Raw genomic sequence first — 13,849 nt, 5'->3', positions numbered from 1 at the left:
CTTGGTGTTCACTGAGTTTCTTGGATCTATACTTTTTTAAAATAAATTTGGGAAGGTTTTGATACCGCATCAAATATTTATCTTCCCTCTTCTCTCTTCTCCCATCAGGTCTCCGATTACACATGTTTACACATTTTGGTCTTGTCTCACAGGCCACTAAAATACTCTTGTTCTCCTTTCCCCTTTTTAAAAAATGTCTCTTTTTTCCAGATAGGATAATTTCTGCTTATCTCTGTTGATGTTCACTGATTTTTTTTTCTTCTCCTCCAGTCTGCTGTTAAGCCCATCTAACAAATGTTTCACTTCAGGTACTGTATTTCTTAATTCCTTGGTTATTTATTATAGTTTTCATTTCTATACTACTATTTATCATCTATTCATTTGTGGCTATATTTTCCTTTAAGTCCTGGTGCTACTTTAAATTCTTCTGTGCTATTTTCAACATCTAGGTCATCCTGGGTTGGTTTCTGTTGAGTGGTTATCCCCTGTTATTCTGTATGGGTCATGTATGCATGCTTCTTTATGTTTGTTTTTTTTGTTTTTGGCGGGCGGGGGGGGTTGAGACAGAGTTTTACTTTATTGCCTTCGGTAGAGTGCTGTGGCGTTGTAACTCATAGTGACCTTAAACTCTTGAACTTAAGTGATCCTCTTGCCTCAGTTCTTTTCATTTTTAGTAGAAACGAGGTCTCACTTTTGCTCAGGCTGGTCTCAAACTCCTAAGCTCCAGCGATCCACCCACCTCTGCCTCCCAGAGTGGTGGAACTATAGGCGTCAGCCACCATGCCCGGCTCTATATGTCTATTTTTTGGATGTGAGGGCGATCTGGCTGCGACATCTGTCACTCCATTGATTGCCAGGGTTGATTCAGCTGATCTGGATGGCTAGGCGGGTGTCCCCTTCCTCCCTCACCACTCCATGTGCATCCCTTCCGAGGCTGCGCGCTTGGTCAAAGAGGATGACCTTCCCCGATAGAGGAGGACCCTTCTTCGGTCAAGGGTATACGAGTAGCGTTCCCCTGCTAGAACCTCCAAACAAGCTTTCAAGGTCCTATATGTCTATTTTTTAATTGCATGGTAACTGTCAGATCAGATTAAATCCCACAGGCATATTTTTCAAGACTTATTTTTAAAGCATTTTTAGGTTCACAACAAATTTGAGCAGAATATAGAGAGCTTCCATATACCTCTTCCACCTTACATATGCAGTCTCCCATAATATCAGCATCCTCATCCTACACCTGTGGTATCTTTGTTATAATTAATGAACCTATATTGACACATTATTATCACCCAAAGTCCATAGCTTACATTAGAGTGTAATGTTATACATTCTGTGAATTTGGACAAATGTATAATAACCTGTATCCACTATTATATTATACATATTAGTTTACACAAAATTCCTAGTGTTATGCCTATTCATCCTTCCCTCCCTCCCCTGTAACTCCTACTAACTACTGCTTTTTTTCCTCTCCCAGTAGTGTGCCTTTTCCAGAGTGTGAGAGAGTTGGAATCATACAATATGTAGCTTTTTCAGATTGCCTGTTTTTACTTAGTAATGTGAATTGACTATTCATTTATGTCTTTCATCTTTTGATAGTTCATTTTGTTTTAGTGTTAAATAATATTTCATTTATCTGGGTGTTCAATAAACAATTTATCCATTTGTCTATTGAAAGGCATCTTGTTTGCTTTAAGTCTTTGAAACTATGGATAAAACTGTACAAAGATTTTTTGGTGCAGAAATAAGTTTTCAACTCATTTGGGCAAATATCAAGTAGCATATATTGAATGATGTTTTAAGAGTGTTTGTATATATGTATATGTGTGTGTGTGTGTATATATATATATATATATATATTTTTAATTTAAACTGCCAAATTGTCTTCCCAAATGATTATATCATTTTGCATTTTACGCAACAAGGAATTAGAATTCCTGCCATCCTTACTAACATTTGTTGGTGACAGTGGTTTGGATTTTCACTATTCTAATAGATATGTAGTGGTATCTAATTAATGTTTTAATATGTAACTTCCTAATGACATATGCTGTTATTACATGCCATGTGCTGATTTGCTGTATACCTTCTCACCATCTGTATATCTATATCTTTGTCCCATTTTTAAAATAATTTGTTTGTTTTCCCATTGGTGAACTTTAAGAGTTCCATGTATATTTTGGATAACAGTCCTTTATCAAATACATCTTTTATTTAACACTCTGTGGCTTTCTATCTCATTCTCTTGACAGTGAAAAAGTTTTTAATTTTAACTTAAAAGTCCAGTATATCAATTATTTCTGTCATGATTATGCCTTTAGTTTTTATATCTAAAAAGTCATTGCCATTCCCAAAGTCATTTAGAGTTTTTCCTATGTTGTTGTCTAAAAATTGTAAGGTTTTGTTTTTTATATTAATTCATTTTGAATTAATTTTGTGAAAGATGTGAAAGATCAGTGTCTAGATTAACTTTTCTTTTGAATATTGATGTCCTAGCTGTTCCAGAACCATCTGTTGAAAAGGTATCTTTTCTCCATTGTATTGCCTTCACTATTTTGTCAAAGATCAGTTAACTATATTTACATGGGTCTTTTGGGTCTCTCTATAATGTTCTCTTTTTCTACTTGTCTTTTATTCCCCCCTACCAGGACCGTACTATATTGATTACTGTTGCTTTATAGTATGTCTTAAAGTCAGGTAGTGTCCATCTTCTAACTTTGTCCTTCTCCTTCAATATTGTTTCGGCTGTTCTGGGATTTTACCTCTCCATATAAACTATAGAATCAGTTTGTGAATATCCCTAAAATAACTAGCTGCAATTTTGATTAGGTTGAATCTATTGCTCATGATTGTGACAATATTGAGTCATCCTATCCATGAACATAGAATATCTTGCCTCTTATATGGTTCTTTTATTTCTTTCACCAGAGGTTTTAGTTTTCTTCATATAGATCTTATGCATATTTTATTAGATCTATACCTAAGTTTATTTTTTTATTTTTGGAGATACTAATATAAATATTAATGTGTTTTCAATTTCAAATACCACTTGTTTATTGCTGGTATATAGGAGAATAGTTTTAGTATATTAGCCATGTTTCCTTGCTATAATCAATAATTCCAGGAATTTTTTGGCTGATCTTTTGCATTTTCCACATAGATGATTGTATCAGTTGTGAACAAAGGCACTTTTACTGCTTTCCTCCCAATCTGTATAACTTTTATTTCCTTGTCTTACTGCATTAGCTACTGTTTTCAATATGATGTTAAGTGGTGGTGAGAGGGGACATTCTTGCCTTGTTCATTATCTTAGTGGGAAATCTAGATTATTACCATTAAATATTATGTTAGCTGTAGGTTTTTTTTATAGATGTTCTTAATCAAGTTGATTCTATTCTTGGTTTGCTGATAGTTTTTATGTGAATAGATGTTGGATTTTGTCAAATGTTTTTTCCGCAGCTATTTATAGGATTATGTGATTTTTTTTTCCTTCTTTAGATTGTTAATGTGATTGATTCAATCAACTGATTGTTGAATGTTGAACCAGACTTGCATACCTGGAATAAATCATAGTTAGCCATGGTATATAGTTCTTTTTATAGATTGTTAAATTTGATTTGCTGGTGTTTTGTGGAGGATTGTTTAATCTATGTTCATGAGAGATACTGGTCTGACATTTTCTCATAATGTTTTTGGTATTGGCATTAGAGTAATATTGCCTTTATAGAATGAGTTAGGGAACATTTTCTCTGCTTCTGTTTCTAAGAAGAGATTATAAGGAATTAGAATTATTTCTTCCTTAAGTGTTTGGTAGAATTCACTAGTGAACTCATCTGATTTAGGATTGATTTTTAAAATTTTGTTAGTATAGGTATTGAATTTTGTTAGTATAGGTATTGAATAGGCCTTTTATTCTGGGACTAGAATGGCCCACTTTACCCCATTCTGGGTATCAACAGAGTATCTGGTATGTTCACCAAGGTCTTATCACTATGAATAGGAGGACATACTATGTCTCCCAGCTCTGTATAATCTGAGGAGTCTCTGTAGCCAACAACTTCCAGGCAGCCGTTTTTTCCCTGGCCTGCATTGTCTTGTCTTTGGGCCCTGGGTATAGGCAGGTTAGTATCTAGCTAATACTTGCATGTCTCCTATACAAATTTTTGGACTTCTGCTCTTCATTGAGCCATTCATTCTGGTATCATGCTCTTAAATTTCTGTATGCCTCAGCAGTCCTGACCTTCAGGCTCTGCTTCCCCAGCTCAGTAAGATTAGTATGCTCTACCCTGTGTCACCTCCTTGTGCCACAGTCTAGAAACTATTCTCAGACAGAAAGCTGGGCAGCTGTGAGGTGCATCCTTTGGTTCACCTCTCTCTAGGGTCATTATTCAGCACTGCCTATTGTCTAATGTCTAAAATCAAGTACCGTGTATTAAGGTGCACGTATGTAGGACAAGACTCCACGAGGCCTGGCGCAGAAAAGTGGCTAGAGAGTTGTGAACTGAGTGGACATTCCAGAAATTACATAGTGCCCTGGGAAAATAGGAATTCTGGCCATCCAGAATGAGGAGACCTCCCAGAACAACTCTGGCCACTCATTCGATATCTTAGAAGATCCATGCCTTAGAGTAGGGCTATGTAAGACCTCGAAGGTTGGTTTTCTTTCTTCTTCTTCTTCTTCTTTTTTTTTTTTTAATCTTTAGTTTTATTAAGACAAAAACAGACAGGGTGGTATGATGTCTACATTTAAACAAAGTTGTCACAGAAATCTAACTCATGCCTAAAAAGATTTAACAATGTAGCTCTAGTTGGCAAGTCTAGATGATGTGATTTAAGACAGAACATTCTTAGGATTAAAAAAAAAAATGCTTTGGGGCAGTGTCTGTGGCCCAAAGGAGTAGTGTGCTGGCCCCATATACCAGAGGTGGCAGGTTCAAACCCAGCCCCGGCCAAAAACTGCCAAAAAAAAATGCTTTTGTTTGTTGTGTTTTACTGTGAACCACTGCCCCAGTGTGAAAGTTTAATCTTCTTCTGAGACCAGAACTTTTAGAATCATTCAGCTCTTAGACTGTTGCAATGAAATTTGTGCTTTCAGTGACTGAACCTTGCTACCAATGGGTTTTAGAGTTGAAAGTTTAAAACAAAAACTTGTCTTACCTACTCTCTCATTTCCTGTATCCCCTCTTTCCCAATACCTTAGTCAGTACATGGTGGACAAACTGGTATTTGTAACTGTATAATTGGAAAAGGGTCATTTTGTTTAATTTCAGGAATTAGCACCTCTAAGACGGAATGATCTCTTAATGTAATTTCTCCAATAAAAGACTTCCCTCCTCAATCAGTTTCTATCTCTAAAATGGTAGCTTTGGTAACTTATGAGTTGGCTTAGTCCTTCGTGGGGAATAGTGTTAAGTTCAGGCAGAGAACACCTTGGCTTATAGGTTTCAGGCATTCATAGCTTTTAAACAGTCTCTCACTGTCCTCATTTATGGTGCCAATGACATTTTTTGAAAAGGTAAAATATTATGGACTAGAAGGAAATCATTAGTTGTCTGTTTTTTTCATTATTTCTCCATTTTTCCAGTCAGCCCCCATATTTTAACCAAATGATCCTACTCATCTCCCTTCTTTCCCACCTTATTCCTCCCATCTCAAATAATACACTAGTAATAGCCAAAAACCACACACATGCTATGCAGAGTTAATATTATTGGGAAGAAGGCTGTGAGTTGTGGAGATGCTCTTTGAAGATCTACAGTTTTTGCTCTCCCACACACCAGTTCTGCAAGTTTTGTCCTTCATAGAAGGCCTTTTGCTTTTCTCAGCAACGTGCAGAATGGGTTGCCTTGAAAGACTTATTCCCCTTCCCCTCCACTGGGATGGGCGTGCAAACTATACAGCTTGAACAGCTTTAAAGTACTTTGGGCTGCTTCAGGGCACAGTTATACTGGCTCTTCAAAGGACATCATCTTAAGCCACCTCTATTATGTATGTTAAGACATGTAAAATTCCTTCCCTCCCCATTTGAAAACCATAGTCAGATGTGACAGGGGCTGGTACTTCAGGAAAATTAATTCTTATCATATTTCTTATCATCATCTTCAGAAGGGTAGGAATGCCATGTCAGCCTTTCAACATAGAAAGATATGACAGCCTGTGGGCACTTGACATTGATTTCCTTGGCAGGGACCAGGTCAACCTGGTGAGAGTTTTTCCATTTCATCAGGAACATGAGTTCTCCATTGGAATCTGTAGCCCCACTAATCTGCTCCAGCTCCAAACCCTGGGCAAAGCCTCGTGGCTTTTCCGACTCTTCCTCCTTCTTTGGTTTGCTCTCCTCTCCCTCACCTTCAGATCAGAATCAGCTTTGCATTTGCCTCCCTCTGATTTATCTGTCTCATGTACTGTTTTCTGTGACTGCAGAAACTCAGCAGTGAGGTAAGGGCCATCCCGTTCTCTCCTGGCTCCCATGTGTTGTCCTCATCTGAGTAACCCTCTCACTTTAGGGGACACTCCTTTTTGTCCTTTACCACTCAGTAGTTGACAAGTTTTTCCACCACATATTCCTCTTTCTGCTTTCACTTTCTTGTTTTGTTTCTTCCCCTTATTACCCTCCAGGTTTCTGATGTATAGGGTGACACTGCTCAGAGCAGTGCCCAAAAACTGGAGCGGAATCTGTGCTGCACTAGGAAAGCAACAAGCTGGTGGCCATGGTGGAGCCCTCTGGCATATGCAGGCCCAGCCAATGGCCCTCTTCTATTGAAGGTTGGGCTTTTAAAATTAGTTTCCATTTGTCTTGTGGGGAACAGATAAAACAATCATTATCCTAAAGACCTTTCTGTAAGTTGGCTTTAATAATTGGTTTATTAAATAGTATGCCTTCGTATAAACGTGATGCTTAAATACTGAGTTAGCAATAAAGGTGCCTTCAGCATTCCATAGGTTTTATCAGAGGAGGAGGTTTTCCAAAAAGTCTTCTTTTCCTGTGTTTTATTCCCTCTCATGACTACTGGCCACACTTCAATTTATGTTTCTGAATCTGGAAAAATCTTTCCAATGCTGATATTCTTTGCCATCTTAACCCTAGAGTCTTCTAGGCAAAATGACAGTTTATTCATTTGAAATAAACTGCTAGTTCTGCTAGTGTTTATAGTGTTTTAAAAAGAATGTTTTTATGAAGAAGTCTTTTTTCACATCTTTTTTTCAAGATTATGTATTCTATTATATATAATTACCTGTGATCAGTAGAACTAGAATAAGCTATTTCTATGACGAACACTGTCTTAGTCTTCAGAGGAAGCATATAGAGATCCCCTGTTTATTGGATTTGAAGAATTGGAGGAGGTGCTCATCGTAAGCACATACTATTGTGTCTTCTCAAATTGTTTCCCACTCTCCTATCAGTTTTGTCTTTCATGGGTCATTCAACACACACTCCTCTGGATGACTCTTTTAAATTACTATGTGTCTATCAAAGTAAAGTAGGTATGAGATGAAGAAATAAATTGGCTTTATCTGAAATTAGGTAGATTGTCCCTGTAAAGCTTTATTTTCCCCATGGCTTAAGCTTTAATTTATTTTTTGTTAAACTTGACAGATAATGTGATATGTATTTATCATGTGTAACATGATGTTTTGTGTTGCATGTACATTGTGGAATTGTTAAATCTAGCTAATCAACAGATGTATTACCTCACAGTTATCATTTTTGTGATTAATGAACTTAACCTCCACTCTCTTTGGATTTTTCAAGAATACACCCTATACCCATAAATCTTTTTGTTTTTCTTTCATTTTTGGTTTTCTAGTTGTATTTTGGCAGTAGTAAAGGGCAGGAAGGGATATGAGTAATGATCACTAAACCTTTTATTTTAAAATTTTGAGTAAGAATATTGCACTAGAAAACCACTTAGGAATAAACAAAGTTTAATATGAGATATGTAAAGTGAAATTTTATTGCTCTAGAAGCTATAGTCCAGTGTTTTATCTGGAAGGACTTAAAAAAAATAATTCTGAGATAATTTTAGTACTTGAGAGTAAAATAAAACAGCAGTTTGATGAACAATTCTTAAGAAGTTTGTGGTAGAATAGATCCATAAAAATGTGGATTCTGACCTCAAAAAAGTTGACTGGCATAAATGATCACTTATATTCCTTTTTAAAAATTTCATGAATTTTAGTAAAAATATAATGGTTCAAACAGTATTTCCTTGAACTGTTTATACTTGGACTGTTTATACAATTCAAATAACTTGCCCAAAAATTCAGAATTGTGTAACTTCTGCTTAAAAACGAAGCAGTCCATTTTTCCTGGCCTCAAGTCCTTAGGGATTATTAGCACAGTGGAGGGGCCTTTCACCTCTTTACCAGTGGCTGCTAGTAGGGTGCTGTGTCACACCTCTGCTTTCAACAAATCTAAATGGAGCTTCTTGAAGACGTGGAATGTAAATGATTTTTCCCTATACTTTCAACATCTAGCACAGTGTGCACAGTGTCTGGTACATAATAGTTGCTTAGAAAATGTCTTTAGAATGGCAAAATGACTACCTCTGCTTTAATGTCAAAGACATTATTGTGGAGGCAGTGTGGAATTCTGTTCAATGTTCCCTCCCCCAGATATACCTCACAGAAATTTCTCTTAAGTAGCTGGTAGAGGAATTTAAAAAGCATATTTTAATGCTTCATTATCATGGACCTTTTTCCTTATAATGTGTTTCAGTGAAATAGTTGTTTTTGGTACTATTTCTGTGGGGATTTTTTTCCAGTGTGTTTTTTTGACCAGGGCTAGGTTTGTTATATATGAAGATGCTACATAACATTATGTATACATTTCTCTGGACCATTGTGAAGATGCATTGAGATGCTGTTATAAAGCCTTGTGACAACACCTAACAGTAAACTCTCCAGGCTTTGATAATAAGGTTATTGTTATTTTCATTGCCTTTATTCCCACTTGACTTGAAGCCCCTAAGTAAAGTAACTGCATCAGTTAGAAAAACATCTGAAATCTCAACTCAAACTGGCTTGAACAATAAGGAAATTTATCATTCTTTATTTATTCAACAATAAAGAAATTTTGTTACAAGAAGCCCAGAGGAGGGGTGAGTCTCAAATTCAGAAGCTCAGGAGTATCATGAAAACCAGTCTTTCAGTGTGTGCCACCTGCCATCCTCAGTGAGTCCTCTGGTCCCATTGCATGATGTAGTGCTTACCTTGGTTCCAGGAGTCATCCTTAATCAAAGGAAGAAAAGGCCAGCTCTTTATAAGGGTCTCTACCTAAGAGTTTTGAATTCTTTTTTCTGAAGTGCCTTTTAGGTTACCCTTGTATTTCATTTGCCATAATTGAGTAAATAGGATTGGGACTACTGTGATTGGCATAGATTATTGTTTTTCGTACCTTTTGATCATAACACACATTTAGATGTAAGTTTTTAAATACTCAAACAGAAAAGTTAGAAAAGATTTAATTTAATGTATAGGTGTAGGATATTCATGAATTTTTTCCAGTCCAGAAATACACAGGGACAATTCTGTGAGCATATATGGTACAGTGCGGAGCCTGTTTTGGTAAATTTTATTTGAGTCAAGATTCAATATACTTTTTCACATAAATTATAGTGAGTGGTAAGTAATAATAATTGATTCAAAAAAGACTTACCAATAGGAGAGAATTACACAAGTACATGAATATCAGGATTTGAGAATCATGGGGAAACATCTTGGAAGCTACCTAGCACAGAATATGAAAAAGTAAGACAACTTGATCTTAGCCAAAAGGCCAGGAAATAGTAGGATAAGACAATGAAATGCAGTGTATGATCCTGGTTTGAATTCTGGATTGGAAAGCAAATGCTATAAAATAGAATTGGGACAGTTGAGGAAATCTGAGTAGGGGCTGTATGTTAAATAGTGTAATTACATCAATAAGTTTCCTGATTTTATAATAATAATTATATTGTGGGTAAGACAATGTTTTTATTATTTGGAAATACATACTGAAGTATTTATGTGAGGAAAGGCTATCAGGCAGCTTTCGTACGACTCTTGCATATTTTTTCTAAATTTGACATTATTTTAATATTAAAAGTTAAAACTATCAAGAGGGATTGTTTTCAGCTAAAAAAAATGTAAGGCTAGTTCTTACATTCATACATATTGAATGTTATATGTATGTCATGGTATATAATCCTTTTTTTTTTTTTTTTGAGACAGAGCCTCAAGCTGTCCCCCTGGGTAGAGTGCCGTGGCATAGCTCACAGCAACCTCCAACTCCTGGGCTCAAGCGAGTCTCCTGTCTCAGCCTCCCAAGTAGCTGGGACCACAGGCGCCCGCCACAACGCCCGGCTATTTTTTGGTTGCAGCCGTCATTGTTGTTTGACGGGTCCGGGCTGGGGATTTGAACCCGCCACCTTAGGTGTACGTGGCTGGCGCCTTAGCCGGTTGAGCTATAGGCGCCGAGCCTATATAATCCTTTTTAATGTGCTGCTGGATTTGGTTTCCTAGCATTTTGTTGAGAGATTTTGCACTAATATTCCTAAGAGATTTGTCTGTAGGATTTTTTTTTTTTTTTGGTATTTTTGTCTAGCTTTGGTATCAGGGTAGTAGCTGACCTCAAAGAATGAGTTAGGAACTATTGCCTCTTTTTATTTTCTGGAAGAGTTTGGAAAAGATTGACATTAATTCTTCTTAACATGTTTGGTAGAATTCACCAATGAAACTATCTGTTGTTGAACTTCCTTTGTTGAGAGATTTTTGATTACTGATTAAATCTCTTGTAATGGATCTGTTTAGATTTTCTATTACTTTTTGAGTCAGTTTAGTCCATTTTGATGTTTCTAGAAATTTGTCCATTTTGTATTCCTTTACATTTTATCTAGTTTAACTTACATTTAAGAATAATGCATTTTTTGCATTGTGTAAACTTATCTGGTTTATTTTTTTGTGAAGTTGTATTTAAACCATATAAAATAAGTCCTCCATAAAACTGCCTTGCCTTGCATATCTGACCTAAAATGTATTTCTCATTATAATGTTTTGAGCTATACAGTTGCTCCACATCCATATCAATACCTGATATTTTCCATCTTTTTCATTTTAGCCCTTTTGGTGAAGGAGTTCAGTTTGTTTTTTAATTTGGAAGGTTTTTTTGTTTTCTTATTTAGCTTTTTAAGAGACAGTGTCTCTGTTGTCTAGGTGGGAGTATAGTGACCCAATCATAGCTCACTGCCCCCTTGAACTCCTGGGCTCAAGCAGTCCTCTCACCTTAGCCTCCTGAGTCCAGTCAGGACTACAGACGTGCACTACTATACCTGGCTAATTTTTTTTTTTTTAATATTTTGTAGAAATGAGGTCTCACTATGTTGCCCAGTTTGGTCCCAAAATCCTGGCCTCAAACAATCTTCTCACTTTAACCCCTCAAAGTGCTGAACACCCACATCCAGCCCTAATTTTGAAGTTTTTGAGCTGCCATCTACAAGAATTTACCAACAATACATCTGGGATCTGTCATTTTTTTTTTTTTTTTTACCATTTTACATATTTTATATATTTATAAAATCTTTTTATTAATTATTTTCAAGTCTTATAATTATTCTTCTCTATTAAAAATGTGGCTAGAATCAAATCTAAGATCGCTAATTTGAAGTCAGCATTTTCTCTCAAATTTGTTGCAATTAAAACTTTCAAATGTGGTTGTTGAGCTTGCCTCTCTAGGTTTAACTTCAAAGTATAAAATTATTTATTTCAAGGGAAGCATGTACTAACACTATTAAAAAATATTACATTTACGGGGTGGCGCCTGTGGCTCAAAGGAGTAGGGAACCAGCCCCATATACCGGAGGTGGCAGGTTCAAACCTGGCCCTGGCCAAAAACTGCAAAAAAAAAAAAAAAAAAAAACCCTAAATAAATAAATAAAATTAAAATATTACATTTTCCAGGAATTTGAGAAAATGTTATACTCAATATCCTTTCTGAAAAATACACTGACAGTTTGTAACTAAATTTGATTGAAAGAATTAGCACCTTGTTAATAAATGATTAACTTCTGGGGCAGTGCCTGTGGCTCAAAGGAGTAAGGTGCCTGCCCCATATGCTGGAGGTGGTGGGTTCAAACCCAGCCCTGGCCAAAAACTGCAAAAAAAATAAAAATAAATAAATAAATGTTTAACTCTAATGTACCTGCTTCATAACTCTGTAAATTTACTCTTTTTAACCTCTCCATCAGTTAGTGGTCAAATTGACCATAATGTGTCAGAAGATCAAATGCGATATTAGTGAACTAAATACTGTTCCTCCCTAATTCATGCTGTTTCTCTCATGTGATAGTCTCAGTTGGCTACTTTGTTTTTTGTACTATTCATTCCATGTTGAGGTTATGTCCAGTGTGTTCTGTGTGGTCAGTGCTGTTTCTTTCTTTCTTTCTTTTTTTAATACTTCTGGCAAGCCATTAGATTAATTTTATGACCCACTAATTGGTCACAACCCACAATATGAAAAATCAATCAGTATTATCTGCTGGAGGCAGGACAGCTTTCTCAAGAAATACAGACTTGCAGAAGTTAGATAAATGCGTGAAACATAATCAGACATCTGTTTGAAAGGAGGAGAAGGAGGTTGGAGAATAGAGGTAGGATATGCAACCAAGATTGTCTGCCACAGAGACCATAGCCTACTCTTTTAGCTATACTTATTATCTGGTGCGCTTCGAAGTGCTGTATAGACTTGTTTGCCCTTATTCTTATGGCCCCCAACTATTATTCTTTTCTTCCAATTTGTTTATAATTGTGTCTTTTCCCTCTGTTATTTTTTGTTGTTGTTGTTATCATTGTGCTTGCCTTTACATTGTTATCCTATCTCCTATCCTCTCATTTTTAAAAGTCTCCTTTTCATTTTGCTGTATCTCATCTACTTAGAAAAAGAAAAAGACCATGTAGCTTCTTAGAGGCTGTGAGTAATGAGCTGGCTTTTCGAGCTGTCTCATGAGTAATCAGGTTCATAGTAAGGTCTTACGTTTTACTTTATGATCTTTTTCATGATTTTGTTTATTATTAGATTTTTAAAATTAGATCCAAAACTGTTAGCTGTGTGGCCTGGATAGTTACCAACTAAGGTATCTCTGAAATACAGAAGTACTGCTGAAGAAAAATTTCTGCTATTATTAAATAATAATGTAATCATAATACTTGATGATTACTATATTGTCTTCTTCATGTCCTTGAGATATTTTGAAAAGGAGGAGTATGATGAGCCATAGTTCCATAACTGGGAACTAGAGGATCATTAATTTTAGAATTACCAATGACATCAAGTGTATCCCTTGGTTTTTTGGGGGGTGGGGTGGGTGGATGGTTGTTTTTGTTTATTTATTTTTTATTTTATTTTATTTTATTTTATTTTATTTATTTATTTTTTTATTGAATGGTAACTATGTACATTAATGCACTTCTGGGGTACAATGTGGGGTTTTCACACACAATCCGAAATACTTCCATCAAACTGGTTAACACAGCCTTCATGTCATTTTCTCAGTTATTGTTTTAAAATGTTCACATTCTACTCTTAGAAAGATTCACTTGTACCTCTGTAAAATAAACCTCAGAAGTGATCCCTCCAATCCTCCCTCCTTTCTCCCTCCCCCCTTCCCTTATTCTTAGGCTGTTATTAGATTATAGCTTACATATAAAATGTATAAATTGGTTTCATAATAGGGGTGTGTACATTGGATACTTTTTCCTCCATTCTTGTGATACTTTGCTCAGGAGAACATTCTCCAGCTCCATCCATGTGAACATGAAGGATGTAAAGTCTCCATCCTTCTTAATGGCTGCATAGTATTCCACGATGTACATA

At 36.0% G+C, this 13,849-nt stretch overlaps 1 protein-coding gene and 1 pseudogene across 1 annotated transcript in view; one reads left to right on the top strand and one right to left on the bottom strand.

Moving 5' to 3' along the window:
* Positions 1-13,849, top strand: part of SRBD1 (S1 RNA binding domain 1) — a 248,375-nt gene that overhangs the window by 192,103 nt on the left and 42,423 nt on the right. The gene's annotated exons all lie outside the window — the stretch shown is intronic.
* On the bottom strand, positions 6,071-9,230 carry LOC105886788 (annotated as a pseudogene).

The sequence above is a fragment of the Otolemur garnettii genome, unplaced genomic scaffold, assembly GCF_000181295.1.
Source record: "Otolemur garnettii isolate 467f Iridium unplaced genomic scaffold, OtoGar3 scaffold00024, whole genome shotgun sequence".
NCBI classification, from domain to species: domain Eukaryota; kingdom Metazoa; phylum Chordata; class Mammalia; order Primates; family Galagidae; genus Otolemur; species Otolemur garnettii.
Note: the sequence above shows the minus strand (reverse complement) of the source record. Positions and strands in the feature narration are given on the sequence as shown.